The sequence below is a fragment of the Peromyscus californicus genome, unplaced genomic scaffold (assembly GCF_007827085.1).
Source record: "Peromyscus californicus insignis strain IS unplaced genomic scaffold, ASM782708v3 Scaffold_13__1_contigs__length_99412109, whole genome shotgun sequence".
NCBI lineage: Eukaryota > Metazoa > Chordata > Mammalia > Rodentia > Cricetidae > Peromyscus > Peromyscus californicus.
Window position 1 is genome coordinate 16,232,183 of NW_026294424.1, and position 18,885 is coordinate 16,251,067.

Here is an 18,885-nt window from a genome sequence, read left to right on the forward strand (position 1 = left end):
CAGTTTCTGACATTATCCATTAGACATTTGAATCTTTGTAAGACTGAACTCAGCAATCTTGCGTGTCCATAACCAGTTAATGTGTGTCTGCAAGTATTTTAGGAATTGTACAGAAACCCACGATTGTGCAGGCTTGGAGACCCAGTAGGAACAGCAAGCATTCTGGCTGTGGGTGCATTCAGGTGTTCTGTGTTGCTTGCATTGGTCAAAGAAAGAGGTTTACTCCAAGATGCAATTCAGGCTGTCTGGCAGCAAGGAGGAGGAGTTTCTATGAACTGAACCCTGAACAACCATACAAAGGTATATTTATTGATTGTTACATAAAAGTTATTTTTTTGGGTAAAACAAGTTCTTCATACCAAAGCCCCTGATCTATTTTCTATGTTTTCTGGAGGAAAACATCACACCCCTGCAACTTTAGTCCTTATTGTGTACTGTTTGAGGTACCCAATAACGCAATATGCTCCAGGTGTGCCAGGACCATCTTGTGACCAAAGTCATGCAAACACCGTAAAGCTCCTTCAGAAAAACACTCTATAGACAACAGAAAACAATCACTGTTTTCCATCATGATTTCTTCAAGGTCTAAGTACTTAGAAACAAGTTCTGATGTTTACCCCAGATACAGTGAAAGACAACTATATTATTCTAATGTTTACTCTAGATACAGTGACTCTGCTAGATTTCTTACTACATGGTACAGTTGCAAGCTGGAGCTGAATGGCAGGGAAGAGAAAGGTTGACTTGAGCTGAGCATTGTATTGGAAGGAGAGCTCAGATCATACTACCCTTCCATCTTATGAAGTTCTCTAAGTCAATTAGACATTAAAATAAAAAGTTCTGAAGTTGAGCCAACAGTGGTCATTTGTCTGATATTTATTGAGGCCAGATATGGACTTGGAGCCAAACATAGTGAACTTGGTATGAGGTCTTCCAAATGGAGCTTTTTGGATTAGACTGCAGCCAAGATAAGGATGAATCCTTTGAATGGAACAATTTGGAACATATGCTGGGTTAAGGGCCAAGGTAAAACAGGCCTCAGAATCCAACCACTTGAAGCATCCACCAAGTGTTGGACTGACCAAAATATGCCTGGAAAGTAAGATTCAGAGACTGCAGTGAAATGGGAAGCTTTGTCACACTGGCCAGAATTCATAGAATTCTTGACCAAAGTTCTCATTGCCAGTGGAAAGTTCCAGGTGCTTGCAACCAAGTGAGTTTCAGGACAAGATAAGAGGAAGGGGTTACTGTGAGCCCTTGAGACCTAACTGTAGCACCTCCAAGTTAGGTCCCACGGATTTCTTGTCCTGCATTTTGGCTATGTTGCATGTATGGCCTTTTTGAATGGAACATGGCCTCCTCCCTAGAAGGCCAGACTGTGTTAGAGAGATAGGAAAGTGAGAGAAAGAAGGACAGAGATGCGGAGTGAAAAGAAATGATTGCCTGGGAGAGACCAATGGCCCTACTAGACCTACTTAGGTTCTAGACTGGGTTTACATAGAACACCAGTAAACTCCACCAAGCTAGAGGCTCCATCTTTGTGAATTGCACCATTCACACAGGTAGAGGCCACAAAAGCCAGAGGTCCCAGGAAGATTGTTGACTATAGATGAATTTCTATAAGAAATAAGAAATGGTCTTATTAAATAAAAAAAAAAAACACGGAGCCAGATATAGGCATGAAAGCCTGGGAGAGATCAGGGAAATAGCCACAGCTAACCTTACCTCACCAACTTGGCAGTTTCCAAATGTGCTCAACTTCCTATCTACTCACACCTATGTGCCTTGCTGTTCTGCCATCTGATTTGCTCTTTCTGTCCAGCTATATCACTTCCTCTTCCTGACCAGCTCTGTCACTTCCTGTCTGTCTGTACAGACCTACAGACCTCCAGGGTTAACTAGTGTTGGAATTTAAGGTGTGTGCCACCATACCTGGCTTTGTTTCCAGTGTGGCCTTGAACTTACATAGATCCAGACAGATCCCTGCCTGCCATGTGATAGGATTAAAGGCGTGTGTTACTGTTGCCTGACATCTTTGTTTACTTAAAATGGCTTGCTTTTTCCTCTGATCTCCAGGCAAGCTTTATTTATTAAAGCACAAATAAAGTATCACCACATTTCAGCACAAATAAATATCACCACAGTTGACTGTTTAATGTATTTAGTGAGCTTGGCCAGTCTCTGCTCCTGAGAGAACAGGTCCCAAGTATAGGTAGGCAAGGATAGTAGGTAGTTAAAAGGTCCCAGAAGGTGGGTTTGGAGCTGCCTGCTGGGGACTGGGCTCAGGTTCCAGGTGCTCCAGAAGACAGAAAAAGAGGTATTTGACCTTTCATTGACAGTATCATATTTATTGGTGCACATGACAAGGGGGCATATACCCTAGCCATTTGCCACTGAAAAAACTTGGCTGCAAACCTTTATAGGGGGTGGAAGAAGGAGTGTAAATGTTTGCTGCTTTAGCCCATAGCTGGCATTTCCATCCTTGGAGCCGTTCCTTGGCCTTGCCTGGTTTCAGAGGAAGCTGGGAAATGTAGTCTTTTATCAGGAAGCTCTCAATAAGACAAGACACTTTTTGGAATATAATGCTCACTTGCCTAGTTTAAACTGACTTACCCTTACTGAATGCTGTTGTCTGTGAGAATCTGTGTTGGGGACTCTCTGTTATTACCAGCACTGAACACATAAAGATCACAATATTTTAAAACTGAGACTTCAACAATTCATACCATTATGAACTATAGAGAAGATCCTGAGGTTTAAAGGGATATTTTCAGGCCAAAAGAGTTTCATAAATGTTTGGAATCATTCATTGATTTTTCACTATTTATTGAGCACTTGCCACTTAAAGTATTATATCATGGCTTTAGGAAATAATTATTTAAAAAAATGACAAAATCCTTAACTTTGAGGAGGTTACAGTGTCCTTAACTAGACAAGCTGTGTCCAGTTAAGTGTCCTTGACTGTAAAAGCTAATGAACACTATAGGATCATTTTGTCAAATGGTAAAGAATCATGGTAGAACCTCCATGGACCAAAGATTAGCTAATGGTTGAAAAGGTTCAAGATGTGGAATCTGGCTCAGGCTTTACAATATTGATAGAATTTGGATATTCAAGGACAGAGAAGGAGGAGTATGCTCCAGGAAAGAGGAGGTAGTCAACAGGTGGCATCCAGGAATGAATCATGCGTGCATATGGGAAGTAGAAGCATACTATATAGAATTTGACTTGTCTGTGAGAGATAATAAAAGTGAAGACTAACTTCTAGGCTTAGGAATTTTAACTTAGTTCTAGATTCTATAAGGATTCATTAAAGAAAGCTTTTAGCTGTAGGAAGGTGATCAACATGGTTTCCTTTTAAGAACAATCATTCCTTTTAAGAACAAGGATGAGTTGAAGTGATAAAATGGGGGCAGAAACACTGATGGTGGCCACTGGATTGGGCGTACAGAGTGAGTGAAGACGGCAGCAAATATGCAGTTAACCAAGGGACAGCAGAGCACTTTGACCTGATCTTCCCATGAGTCTTTTCCACCCTAAGGGAAATCCAGTATGCCCTGGACCCTAGATTAAGGAATCTTCAGGCAGGAAATCTAGGTACAACCCCCCTGCCCGCTCCACTTTTTGTTTGTTTGTTTGTTTTGTTTTGTTTTTCAAGATAGATTATCTCTCTCTAGCCCTGACTTCCTAGAACTCACTCCATAGAGAAGGCTGTCCTTGAACTCACAGAGGTCTGCCTGCCTCTGCCTCCTGAATGCTGGAATTAAAGGCGAGCATCACCACTACATGGCAAGGTAACTCTTTATCAATAATTGCTAGCCGTTTTTGATATTATCTCTCTGAAATTACTTCAAATCCACATTGAAGTATTGAGGAAGAGCCAGTGAGCCTGACTTGACACTGTTTCTTCCATTGCTGTCTGAAGCTCCCGTGCTGCCTCCGTCCATGTACATGTCTTCTCCCAAGGGCAGTCTTTAAAATTTTTTAAATTATATTTTAATGTAGTATTTTTATTAATCTTTTGATAAATTTATACATGCATATAATATATTTTGTTCATAGCCTCCCTGACTCCTTGCTCTAACTCCTCTTAGATCCATCCCATCCCCTCCACTTTTCCCCAGTTTGTGTCCTCTTTTTTGTGTAAACCGAGTCCCATTTGTGTTTCTCATATACTCATGGGTGTGGGGCTATCACTGGAGCATGATCAACCTACCAGAGGCAAAACCTATAGAGAAAATGATTATCCAGAAGCTATCAAATGTCAATAAATAATCATGTGGGGCTTGGGGGCTCAGGCTCAAGCTCTTGTAGTAGTTTCAATGAGAATGGCCTTTGTAGGCTCGTAGGCTTGAATGCTTAGTCATAAGTTAATGACTATTTGGGAAGGACTAGGAGATGTGTCCTTGTTGGAGGAGATGTATCCTTGTTGGAGAAAGTGTGTCACTGGGAGTGGGCTTTGGGGTTTCAAAAGCCCACACCAGGCCCAGTGTCTCTTTTTATCTTCTGCCTGTGGATCAGGAGGTAAAGCTCTTAGTTACTTCTCCAGGGCCGTGCCTGTCTGCTTCCCCCCATGTTAATAATGAAGTAACCCTCTGAAACTGTAAGCAAGCCCTCAATTAAATGCTTCTTTTTTTAAAAAAGAGTTGCCTTGGTAATAGTGTCTCTGCATAGTAATAGACCAGTAATAACTAAGCTATTCCTCTGTCTTAGTTTGGGTTTTATTGCTGTGTTTTATTGTTTTATTCCTGTGACCATGGCAACTACTCTAAAGGAAAATATTTCATTGGGGCTGGCTCACAGTTCAGAGGTTTAGTTCATAATCATCATGGCAGGAAACATGGTGGCATACAGGCAGATATGGTGCTGGAGAGGTAGCTGAGAATTCTACATCTGGTTCTGCAGGCAGTAGGAAGAGACAGTAAGCCAATAGGCCTGGCTTGAACTTCTGAGACCTCAAAGCCCACCCCTAGTGACACACTTCCTCCAACAAAGTCATACCTACTCCAACAGGGCCACACCTCCTAGTAGTGCCATTCCTTATGGACCTATGGGGGCCATTTTTTTTTTCAGACCACCACACCCTCCATCCTAGAATGTTGACTCATTTTATATTTTGCTGTTCTTGTGCAGACAACTACAGCTACTATGAGTTGATGATAATACTAGCCCTGTCATGTCCAGAAGACACTGTCTTAGTCTGGTCCTCCCAAACCCTGAGCTCTTTCAATCTTTCTGTTATTTCTTCCACAATGTTCCCTTAGTCTTGAGAGGAGAAGATATGGTGTAGAGTCCCATTTATGGCTGAACACTCTAGAGATAACAGACACTTATTCTTTGCTCTTTGACTAGTTGTGAATGTTTGAGAACAGTCATAACCCTTGACTCCTTGATATTTATTGGTCATCTTATCCAATTAGATCAAAATGCGCATGGTAGTGACTTGGACTTTGTCAAGTCTCTGATAAAGTGTGAACTGATGAACATGCATTCATTCATTCTACAAGTGTAAAGTATCTACTATGGGTCAGGCAGTATTAAGAAACATAGATGTAAAGATAAGGAGCATAGTTTTTGCCCTTGTAGACTGGCTGGCTAGACAAAGAATGCGAGTGCATGGTAACACAGAGGTTTTGAGTCAGAGGACCTTGGGAGCTGTGTAAAGTACTTTACTCTTTTTGGAAACAAACATCATCCAGGATCCCTTATCAATGCCAAGTGACCTCAATTCTAGTACTGTGACATTTTACATGGCTCATATCACATTTGCATGTCTGGTTTTGCTGATGTTTATGTCATTCTGTCAGACACAGGGCTAAGTGATCTCTGACTGTGGAGACCAAATGCAGGAATTGGATGCTTCAATAATATTTATGCTCTCACTGCAAGGTAGTGGGGCTACTTTGTGGTTTGCTTTGAAGTTTTCCTTTACAATGGAAATGCATACTAAAATTTTATAGCAATTTAGCATTTGTCCCCTTCCCATGGATCCCACCTCTCTCTTGTTCATAGTCAAACAGTTGCCCAATGAGGCTCACACATGGAGCTCAAAAGCTGAGAGGACAAGCCCCTTTTGCTAAGGCATTTTGGGTTTTTGTTCCTAATGATTTACACAATTTCATTTGAGCCTTCCATTAAATGCTACATGGTAATCCTTAGGACCCTCATGACTTTTGTTTCCAGCTTTTAATGGAACTACATCAATATATTACCTTAAATTTCTTTACCAGTGTCTGGATCATCATTCAGGCATCTAATCCATTCTTCCTAGGTCCTCAACTAAAAAGTCCAATAAGCATAATTTTTACATTATTCTTGAAATAATTGATTCCAACTCAAGAACACATGGCACACCCTAGATATAGCCTCCTCTTAATACACATATATACACACTTAGAAACATGTAATGACATAAATATTTTTGAAATTGTATTTTATGATTTGAAATACATAGAAATTGAGTGCATAATATGCTGAATGGCTCACATCTGCTTTTCACAGTTGTAATGTTTCTCTACATTTATCTCACAAATAAAGACACTTATTTCCTCCCCTCTTATTTGAATAAACTGACAGTAAGAGACATGGGAAGACTATTGGAGATATTTGAATATAGCCATAGTATTAAAGAACATTAAAGACTTAGCATTAAATTTGATAGATGTGCTAATAGTATCATCATTATATGGGAACAAATAGCTTTACTTTTTACAACTTTCTCCTGAAGTGTTGAGTATGATGTGATAGCGTCCACAATTTTAATTTAAAATATTTCAGACAATCATAAAAGTCCAATGGGAAGGTAGTTGAGTGGGAAGTATTTAAGGAACAGATAAAATGAATACATGATAATTTGTCAGAAAATGCTGAGTCTAAAATATTTTGATAGATTCTAAAGAACAATTGTCATGTAATATGTAAAACAGAGTATGTCATCTTTTCTGGGCTCCCATGCCATCCCTGAACTTTACTCCATCACATCCCCTACCCTAATTGTTGTTATACTTTAAAATAAGAATTATTTATATGTCTTGATGCAGACTTCTAGAAACAGTTTGTCAAAATGTCCTCTTTGCTATTGGCTCCATCAAAATATCCCTGAGCCAAAAATCACTGTCAAATCTGCTACATCAGAATGTCCAACAAAAAACAAAAGCATGAGTAATGAATAGGAACCATGGAAAGATCACTAGCTATCACCAAGGGAAGCTTTATTAATACAATTTAGATGTATTTCTAGGGTATAATTTATGTATAGAATTTATATATATTATGTATAGTCAGTTCTCATGGCTGCTTAGTATTTTTAAAATACATTGATGTTAATTGTTGCATCAAGCAAAGAGACCCAATGAATCCAACAAAAAGGAAGAGCTGAGATAATGTAACTATCCCTTAGGAAAACAGAAAGTAGAGTGGATAATGAAATTCTGGTGCCATAGGGGAAATATTAGGTGGATGATTGTGGACTTATAACTGCTATTTTTGAATAGCTGAGGATGGCAAATGCACAATTTCTGGTGTATGCTTTAAGTGATGGGAAAATGGGCAGTGAAGGTGAAACATTGGTGAGATGAACCAGTTTCATTTTGGGACCAGTTTCCAGTGCTTTAAATTCAGAATTCGTTGTTTGGCTTTCCTACCAGCAGAGCTACTTAGGAATGTTACAGAAGAATTTTTCTGTGTGTGCCATTTTAGAAGATACATTTGGAAACTGTTTTACTCATTCTGTACTGACCCCTTCCAAGATGAAAGTTATTTAGCAAAGGTCAGCCACTCTCACGCCCATCTCCATGGCTCCAGTCTGCAGTGAGTGACTCTAGGGCCAGTTGATGTACACATTGCCATTTGTGTTAACACCAAATAACCAGTGCTTTGTCCAGAGTGCGTCTGCCCGTGTAGTTTTATCTGTTTCTTTGACATCTGGAGCACTCTCATGAGAGCCCTTTCCATATACTTCCTTGACTTCTACTTCTGTAGACATTACTGAAATCAATGCACACATACTCACCTTTCTTTGGCACCTGCTTGAGAGTACTTGATAAGCAGCCCACAGACTTTAGGAGTTTAAGACTTGCCGTGACCTACGAAATTTTATTCTTAACAAAGTTATTAGCTGGACATGTTTAAAATAGCAAATAATGCTTTAAAACAACAACAACAGTAATGAATTACTCCAGGAAAACCCAGCAGCCATTCCTCTTTAACCTGTCAATTCTACTTCTCAACAGTTATTTTAATGATTTCTTTGGGTGCTGTTCCTAATTTAAAAATGACTTGTAATGGATAAATTATTAACCATAAATATTTTATAATGACTTTCTCTTATGATAGATGATGATAGAATATACTTCCATTGCTTTTTTCCATCATTTCATGACTTTCTGTTAAATGAACCAGTCAGGCTGATGAGATGCTCAGCTGGGAGGCATTGCCACCAAGCCTGACAACCTGAGTTTGATCCCTAGATACCACATGGTAGGAGGAGAGAACCAACATCCACAGGTTGTCTTCTGACTTCTACATGCGCACTATGGTGTGTACACATGGATGTGGGCATGGGTGAATACTTGTATATAGACACAGACACAAAAAACTCACAAATAAATGCATAAATGTAAAAGAATTATCTTTTAAATTTTTATTTCATCATATTTTATTTGTGTGCATTGTACATGTGTGTATATCCATGTGTGTGTATGTAGTTGGCATTTTCTTTGAGCCACCAACCAGCTCCCAAATAAAGACACAGAGACTTATTATCAATTATAAATGTGGCATTAGCTTAGGCTTGTCCCACTAGCTCTTTTAACTTAATTTAACCTGTTTCTATTCATCTCAGGGCATTTTACCCTTCTTTATTTCTGTATGTCCTACTTTCCTGCTTCCTCCATGTCTGTCTGGATGGCCCCTGGCATCTCCCTTGTGTCTCTTTTTCTTTCTTTTCTTGGGCCTAAATTCCTCCTCCTACTTACTCTCCCTGCCCAAAAGTCCTGCCTATACCTTCTCCCTTGCTTTTGGCCATTCAGCTTTTTATTAGACCAATCAGGTGCCTTAGGCAGGCAAGGTGAAACAGCAACACTTCTTTACATAATTAAACAAATGCAACACATCTTTGCATAGTTAAACAAATACTCTGCAACATATGTGCATATGTATGTTGAGGTCAAAGGTCAACATTGGGTATTTTTCTCAGTTGCTCTCTACTATATTTTTTGAGATACAGTATCATTGAACCTGGAGCTCAGTAGTGCTGCTAGTGCTGATGGTTGTCTATCAAGCTTCAGTAATTTGCTTTAAGACCCCTCAAATCTGAGGTTTATAGACACATGCTGTTATTCCTGACTTTTTATATCAGCACTGGAGATATGAACTCAGGTCCTCAGGCTTGCATGGAAAGCACTTACTACCTGAACCACATCCCCAGCCCCAGGTTTTTATAGTTGTAGAATTATGTGTTAATTACTTAATGAGATTTCATATTCTCCAAGAACATCATACTTTCAAGTCTTCCTTCAAGTGAGTTCCTCTTGTTTCTCTAAAGCCTAGGAAGAGATATAGTTGTTCATTATCCCTCTAACATGTCACTAGGATAACATGTCACATGTCACTGGCTATGATTGTTCAATCTTCCTTTGAGAATTTGCTAGTACTTAATGGTAGATGTTTGCCAATTATAAGTCATAGGAAAAACTTTATCTCCAAATTCTGTCACAAAAGTACTTACTAAGCACCATCCATCCCACAATAACAATAATCTCAGGTGTTAGAAGCTTGTTTATATCTCAAACTAGACTGTAAAGTCTCCAGGGTCAGGAATGTGTCATGGTTCTACAAGGAATAGGGAGTTGAAGGTAGGCATGGTGTCATGCACACATCTCTAATCCCATCACTTGGAAAACTGAGGCAGAAGGATCATTAAAAATTTGAGGCTGTCTTGATCTTCATAACAACCCTGTCTATTCCTGGTGTGTGTGTGTGTGTGTGTGTGTGTGTGTGTGTGTGTGTGTGTGTGTGTGTGTATGTGTGTGTGTGTATATATATATGTATATATATATATACATATATATATATACACAAACATATATCTATATATGGAGTTGAGAAGGAATAATTAGGATTGGGGTGGGCATAGGAAGGAATGATATGCTTTATATTCTGGTTTCTTTACCTTACTGAGCCTGGGGACTCCTGGAATGTAGTGAAAGGTGGGGAGGGGGGATATTCTAATAGCCTTTAGCCTGCAGAACCTGCTGTAGGTCTCAGTACTTTTCCACTTCCTGACACAGTCACCACTTTGCCACAGCTATGAGATGCTCCTCAATCCCATGGGAAGAAAACACCAGGGTTCACTGGTGCAGCTGGCTTTCTCAGGGTAGAAAAGAACATGTGCAGGGTTCTGTGAAGGACAGGTTTTAAGCTGTTTGGTGCCCTGTATGTTGCAAGCCAAGGGCTATAGTAACTGAGAGGAAGTGTCTGTTTTGGTTAATTTCTCATTGCCCTTCTGTCTATAGTTTACCACTGGATGAATGGTGTGGCTGCTTGAGGGCCATTGTGAGGCCCAGAGACTGATTGTATATTCCTGAAAGTTCACACAAGCCTCCCTCCACATCTGCTCCACCCATCTCCAAATACAAACTCCTTCAAAATCATAAAATTCCCCAAGGGTTTTAAAACTAAAGAGGCACATAAGCTCAGTTTGCAGCCATACATTTCTTCTCTGCACAAAACATATAGAGCAGAATAGGGAATGGTAACAAAACTTGAGTTAAGTGGAACTCTAGTGAGACCTTTGATTCCTAATGACCAAGAGCATATCTCCTTTGTCAAGTAATTTGCTTGCCAAGAACTATTATGTTCTGAAGTCTATTATTTGTTATCACAGTGACATTAGCCAGATGTCACAAATTAGTGTGCTGTTCACCTATTTAAGGACAACCTGGCATTCTACTTGCTTATAAAGATCAGCTTCCATGAGTAGAAGCATTGCAAACAAAATTAACCAAGGAATGCTCCCCGCTCTTTAAATAAGTGAGTCTAAAAATTTTCAACTAGAAAATTTAATAATAGAGTAAGTAGATCTAAGCTTGCTGGAAGTACTTGTCAGTTCTATTTTTGGTTTCTTAGGAAACAAGTTAAAAGCAGCTTTAGTCCTTGATGCATTTCTAATTACACTTCTTTCTCCTTCTTTGAAGGCTTGTTTTCTTTTAAAAAAAGATACCATTTTTTTCTTATTCTAATTGGAATATTGGTTTTAAAAATTCATATCCCCTCCAAGCATGATCATTAAAAAACTATATATAAGTATTTTCAAAGGGCTGACACACAGAAGTTAGATGCTTTAGGCAAAGCTCTTATGGCTGGAGTTATTTACTGTGATGATGAGCTTTATTTGTGAGTACATTTTTAGCAACTGAAGTGACACTCCAGGTTGAAATTACTTCTCTTCAAATCATTGACCATACTGATTAATGTTACACAGGGGCATGTGTAACCCCTGTCAGAGAAGAGGTGTGGAGGCAAACCTAATTCCCACCTAGAGAAGGGACAGGATGCCACTGAGTGGAAAGAGAAGAGGATCTGGACTTCATTAATCTCTTATGTTGTACTGTAAGTTTGTAGCTCATGGGCTTTGCATGTTGGCAGCTTTATATCTTATCCTAATGGATTTCCACACAGTTACATGTTTTCTGAGGTACTTTAGTGAAGAAAGCTCAGGGTTAGAGAAATGGTTATGCTTGGAAAGTTCTTACCATACAAGCCTGAGGACTGAGTTTGGATCCCATGACTTACATTAAAAAGCTGGGTGCAGTCAGACACACCTGCAAACCCAGTTCTTGGGAAGCAAAGACATAAGGATCCCAGGAGCTTGCTGGGCACCCAGTGTAGTTGAATTGGCAGGCTTGAGGGTCAGTAGGAGAGCCTGTCTCAAAAATAAAATAAAGAGTGGCCAAGGAAGACACCCAGTGTCACATGTATGTACACACAAGTGTATGTACAGACACATGCACACAGATGCAAATATAACACAAACACACACAAACATGCATACATAAAAAGATGAAAACTTGGGAAAGATTTGCTAAGTGGTCATTGCTTCTTTCTGGGATATAAACCAAGGGGAATCTTTCTGTCTCAGCCTTATTCCCTTCTGATGCTGTCGTTTGCATTGGCCAAGTAGTTATTAATGGGTCTTCAACTGCTACCACCAGTTTTCAAAAACAGTTTTGATTGATCCTGGTAATCTGTGGGGTTTTGAGATATATATATGTGTGTGTGTGTGTGTGTGTGTGTGTGTGTGTGTGTGTGTTATCTTGTGTCATAACACTCCATGTTTGGGAAGTCCCTTTCAACCCATTTTCACACAGCTATCTCTGTTATTAAGGTCTTAGTTCAGATTTGTGCTTCTCTAGAAAGAATCTTACTGGTGTCACTTCCCATCACTTCACTTTTATTTTCACTACAAGCAGTTGTTGCCATTGATTATTCTTTTCAATTTTTTTCTCACCAGAATGTAAGAAAATTAGGCTATTTCCTGACTTATTTTTTGGTAGATATCCTTCATGAAAAGCTAATGAAGTTTCTTTCAAAGTTCAGTCATACATACAGGCATTTATCAGTCAAACATTGATTAGCATGTGACTCAAAGCAGTTCATTCAAACTGTGGCCAATGCTCTGTTCTTTGAAGTGGTTTGATTCATTGCTGAACTCTATTTGTGCTGCTGCAGCATAAATTATCCATGATGGAGTCATTTGAGTGTATTTTGTCTTCATTCTGGATGATGTGAAGTGCAAGAGCAAGTTCTGACAGGCTGTTGTCTGATAGGCTTGCTCTTGGCTTCCAATGTGGTACTTTGTTGCTGTGTCCTATGGAGGATGGGTTCACTATGTCCTCACAGGGTAGAGGGTAAAAGCCAAGAGCACTAAATGCTGCACATGGTCTCTTCTGTGTTATGAGGGAGGAGCTTAATTGCTTCTTAAAGTTTCCAGACTATTTGATGCCATCCATCACATGAGCCAATAAGTTGTAACACCTGAATGTTGGAGGGGACAAATTCAAATAATAGCATTCACCTTGTATGTAAAACTTACTAAAAACAGAGCTGATATTGTAGGAGCAAGATCATGTGGTCAGAACCCCTCTGAAATGAAACTAAAGCCTCTGAACTTGACCTATGATGCTGTGTATATATTTACATTTTATAATTGTAATACTGCTTCTTTTCCCCTAAATTCTGTGTTGTGTGTTCTCTAATTGTCGCTCCCTATCCACCCTCCTTCCCACTAGCTCTGTTGTAGAAGGCTGACCTCCTTGGACCGTGTCAGTGGATTTCCCTTCTCTGCCTGCTAAGATGGTGGAAGAATAGAAAGACAGAGTTACTTGTTTCCAGTGCCTTCCTTTCCAGGCTGTACTTCCAAATCTATAGCACATGACATGAGACCCTCTGCATAGCCACAGTATTAGAGTATTTTATTTGGTTAGTATTTCATTTCATTAGTTCCTCCCTGCTCTTTCAGGCTCAGGAATGGTAAGGAGTCCCCATTGTTTTGAGCCCTGGGATACTTCTTGCCTTCCTTTATCACTGCTCACAATTTTGCAAGTAGTTTACTCTTCTGTCACTTGGATTGAATGTGTCATCTGTCCCTGACAGAACTATGACTAACTTAAAGATGTATAGAAAGTAGCTCCCATTTTGTAAACATTTTGTGAGATTCAATTTATATGGCCATGACTCAGGATGGCTTCAAACTCTCAGTCTTCCTGCATCAGCCTCCTGAGTTAATTCTGGCATTACTAGTCTACCCTCACTACACCTGGTTGTATTATTGAATTATACACTTAAAAAAAAAGTTCTCATGTAACCCAGGTTGACTTCAAACTTACCATGTAGCCACTCTGGCCTTGGACTTGAACTCTTGATCTTTCTGCCTTTCCTTCCCTGTTTACCACTCTAATTGATGGTGTGAACTTGAGAGAGTGGAGTCTAAAAATGAGGCAGACTAAAGTTTCATGCAATAGCCAACTTTATTCAGGGCACCAGACTATTTATACTCTGAGTAATAGGAGTAAGATATCCAAACACAAGAATAAGCCACATGTGGTAGGCAAGCCGCATGTGGCAAAAACATGTTTTTCCATAGAGGAATATAAATAAATAACAATACCCAGTTGTACTGAATAATCTAGAGTAAATGTATTCCTATCTACTATACCTGGGAGAGGCAGAAAAGCATATTCTAAGAGTAATTCTGTGCTTTTGAAGAAACAGAGGTCACAAGACTCTTGTCTTGTTTTCTTGGAGTTTTTTTTTTTAAACAAGCATTCAGAGTTCCCTTCTGTACAACTCCATTTTTGAACCATATTCCAACACATTCCAAGTGATGAGATTACAGAAATTTGCCACCAAGTTTGGCTTGTATACATAATTTTGTTCTGATTGTTATCACAATATATCAAAACACTTATTATGCCATTAAAAAAAAAAAACTCTCAATAAATAATACCTTCTGAAAGCATGACTTATGGGTGGATCATGTACCTCAAATTGTTTATTCAATAGTGACAGGAGGTTTGTTTGGTTCCATCTAATTTCTTTTGTGCAGCATAAACATTTTAAAACAGTTGGCTCATTTTATTTTGAGAGTACCACAGAATAAAGCAAAGCTGACCAACCCCCCCCCACACACACACACACATACCCATATACTCCCCTAAGCCCACCACTTTGGGTCCTGATGTAAATACACTTAAAAAAACTTGAAGCCAGGCAGTGGTGGTGCATGCCTCTAATCCCAGACCTCAGGAGGCAGAGCCAGGTGGATCTCTGTGAGTTCGAGGCCAGCCTGGTCTACAGAGTGAGATTCAGGACAGGAACCAAAACTACACAGAGAATCCCTGTCTTGAAAAACCAACCAAACCAAACAAACAAAAAAGATAACAACAAAAAACTTGAATCCAATATGTTTTCTGGGCAATGCTTTGCTTGAGTATGACCCTTTTATATTCCTGTACTTTGTCATTCTAGAAAAGTAGGAAGCGTTTAGTGGAAAAGCTTTGAAAGACAATACAGTTGGATTGTCATTCATCTTCCCTAAGAACAGCGCCACAGTTAAAAACACTGAAGAACAGGTTTCTAAGGAAACAGGAGACCAGAGCAAAGTAGCCGTGAACTTGTAAACCCTAGCCTGCAAGCTCTCTTCACTACTCTGTGACTCATAAAAAATCTTGTCTTAATCTGTATGGGCTAGTAAAACAAACTACCATAGACTGGGTGGTTTGCAAACAACAGAAATTTGTTTCTTATAATTCTGTAAGCTAAAATTCCCAGGGTCAAGGTTTGAGCAAATTCCTAGTCTAGTAAGAAACCTGCTTCCCTTTATGGACAACTCTTCTTGTTGGTGAGGGAGCTTCCTGGGACCTGCTCTGTAACGGTGCTGTCTTCCTGTCTTAATCACATCTCAAAGATCTCACTTCTAAGCACCTTCACACTGGAGACAAGCTTTCAATATAGAAATCTGATTGTGGGGTAAAGGTGCAGATACAACAGAGACATGGACATAGGACAAGTGCTTAGACAGTAGCAACCTCTTTCTAAAGTCAACTTTCCTTTAGTATTGCTGAGGGACTTGAATAGATTCATTCATTCATTTATTCATTCATTCATTCATTAACTGTTTGAAAAGTTACCATGCTCAAAGTACCAGGATATGGCTGTAGAAAACTAGAAAAATCACTAATCTCTTAGCAACAGAATCTCTCAAAGGAGTCATGTCATGATCCCTAAAAGAAAATAAATAGGATGGGGAACAAGAATAAATGGAGCAGGCACTCTGGATGAAAGAAGTAAATGTTTTAGAGGATACCATGCTCCAGTGGGCTGAAAGAGGACTAGATTTAAAGTCCAACTTCATGACTTTGTGCAAGTTCCCAGTGTCTCTGAATACCATGACAGGCTAACAAAGAGACAATGAGGATATAATAATTAATAGTCTCTATTAATAATAGTTATGGAATTAAATTATAGAAAATCCAAGCATTATAAACATTATTTTCTGCCAGGCACCAAATAAATAGTAGCTTTCTATTAATCCTTCCTAATGTCATTATATAACTTTAAATCTGAATTCTGTAATAACCATTCCCTGGTGACCTGATTTCAGGGAAATATCCTATACATCTTTGAATCAATTAATTCATGAAATATTCATTGAGCACTTACCATGTGCTGGTCTCTGGTAATATAATGGTGAATAAAGTAGACACTATCTACTTATTGATCTTACTTGGTGGTGACTCACAAAGCTATCTTTCATCCCTGGCCATCTTTCCCCTGAGCAGTACTGATAGTTGGTGCCCCCATTAGGAGGCACATAATATGTTAAATGTTTCTTAGAACTGTGAAAGAAATTGTTTTCTTTGAGACAGGGTTTTACTATGTAGTCCATACTGGCCTCACTGTGTAGCCCAGACTTGAGGGCTGAGTCTGCAGGTATGTGCCACCATGTCCAACTATGCAATATATTAAACATGCAAAATAGATTAAAACATTAGTCATAGTTCTTAAAGTCTTAGTCATTCTCTAACAAAAGTCTAAATGCTTATTTATGTGATTACTATATGTTCTTAATTAAAAATTTGTTCTTTGACAATTGAATAAGTGTATATAATATTTTTTGATAATATTCATCCCCCCTCATTGCCCTCTCTTTGCTCACTATAAAGTACTGTCATTCCCCTAGAAATAACAAAAACATAAAAACATAAGACAGAATTCTTGTCTGACATACATTGTCCAACAGTCCCACCTCTCCTGTGTTGTCTCTTGCTTACAGGAACAGAGCAGGAATTTGGTCACACAGTTGTAATTGGCAGTGACCCTGTTCTAAAGTTTAACAAAATGGAAGTTTTCTGGTCTTGTGTTTCCTTGGATTATTGTTTGTTTATTTGGCAGTGCCCATGCCCATGTTCACCAGGGCTTTGGAAAGATTCCATGTGGAAGTGATGAGTAATATACATGGTATTTAGTAATGAACTGCTGAAGGGAAGTCCAACTCAGGCTAGGAACAAGGTGGACACCTGTTCACCCACATTTAGCTGGGGTTGGAGATTCAAGGGTAATAAAATGCAGTATAAGTAGTAAGTGTTATAAAGTAGGAGACAGGATGTCACTGTTGGCATTTTATAGCATCATCTATCTAGAACGCTCACAAAAACTAACTGAAAAACTATTAGAACTAATAAGAATTCATAGAAACTTGGGCAATTCAGTAGCTGCCTTAGGGTTAATGTGATGGGTTTCATTTTAATTGCCACCACACTAAGTTGTTCATCCAGCCCTGGCTTTAGGTTCCATGGTCTGATGAGAATGATGTGCCTAGGCCACACTAATAAGAAACTAATGAACACAGCATTCTGCTGTGGCTGCTAGGATTGGATATGATTGGACTGTCAGCCACCACTCCACCCTGCATTTGTTCTTAGAGCTTCCTACTAAATGAATACAACCCAGAATCAGAGCTCTCCCTAACAATTGTAGAGTCTGGGTAAGTGTATTAACAGAGGCCCACAAAAATGACCTACATTTAAATATTGACTTTTTTGTCATAGGAGGAGGGGATGACAAAAATCTCGTGTAGCCTAGGTTGCACTTGAACTCTATGCAGCTAAAGATGACCTTGAATTGCTGATCCTTCTTTCTGTTTCCATTTCCCAAATGCTAGATTACTGGTGTGTACCACAACACTTGCCAAATGTTTACCTTTGTTTATTTATGTGTTACATTTATGTATTTAGGGGTATGTGTGTAGGTGCACACATGTTGTGCTATCGGTGGAGGTCAGAAACAACTTTGGGGTATTATTCTCTCCTTCCACCAGGGAGGGGTTAAACTCAGGCAGTCAGGTTCAATGGCAAGTGTCTTCACTTGCTGAACCACTTTGCTGGCTCCAAATGTTTACTTTTAAACAAACTAATTAACTGTTAAATGAAACATGTCCTATAGCCCCACTTTAGCAAATAAGCCTTCTACTAAAACAAAACTGAAAATATAAATAAGTTACAGTTTCTGAATGACTATAAGCTACAAAAATTTTTATTGAATTAATTTTTTATTAAGAATTTTTTTATTCATTTTACATACAAATCAAAGATCCCCCTCTTCCCTTTTCCTGCCACTCCAGCCGCTCCCTCCCAACCTCCATTACCTCCTACAAGAAGGTAAGGCCTCCGATGGGGAGATACATTTAGTAGAGGCAGGTCCAAGTCCCTCTCCCAGCCTCAAGGCTGTGCAAGGTGTCCCATCATAGGTAGTGGACTCCAAAAAGCCAGCTCATGCACCAGTGATGGATTCTGATCCTACTGCCAGGGGGCTCCTTAACCAGATCAAGCTACATAACTGTCTTGATATGCATAAGGGCTAGTTCAGTCCCATGCAGGCTCCACAGCTTTTGATCTAAATTTCATGAGTTCCCACTAATTTGGTTTGGTTGTCTCTGTAGGTTTCCCCATCATGATCCTGATGCCCTGGCTCACAGAATCCCTCTTCTCTCTCTTTGACTGGACTCCTGGAGTTCGGTCTGGTGCTTGGCTGTGATCTCTGCATCTGCCTCCATCACTTACTGGATGAAGGCTCTATGATGACAGTTGGAGTGTTCACCAATCTGATTACTGGGGTAAGCCAGTTCAGGCACCCTCTCCACTATTGCTAGTAGTCTAAGCTGGGGTCATCCTTGAGGATTCCTGGGAATTTCCCTAACACCCAGTTTTTCCCTATCCCCATGATGTCTCCTTCTATCATGATATCTCTTTCATTGCTCTCCCACTCTGTTCCTGTTCCAGATAGAACCTCCTGTTCCCTTATGTTCCTATCCCCTACCCCTTACCC

At 39.5% G+C, this 18,885-nt stretch overlaps 1 protein-coding gene across 7 annotated transcripts in view; it reads left to right on the forward strand.

The window, feature by feature from the left end:
* The window catches only part of Acyp2 (acylphosphatase 2), a 205,213-nt gene that overhangs the window by 69,419 nt on the left and 116,909 nt on the right, over positions 1 to 18,885 (forward strand). Inside the window, exon 6 of one of the 7 annotated variants that reach the window (XR_008217389.1) lies at positions 18,500 to 18,673. The exons of the other annotated variants lie outside the window; for them this stretch is intronic. The gene's annotated coding sequence lies outside the window, so the exon portion shown is untranslated. The remainder of the gene's footprint in view (positions 1 to 18,499; positions 18,674 to 18,885) is intronic. 7 annotated transcript variants of the gene reach the window in all.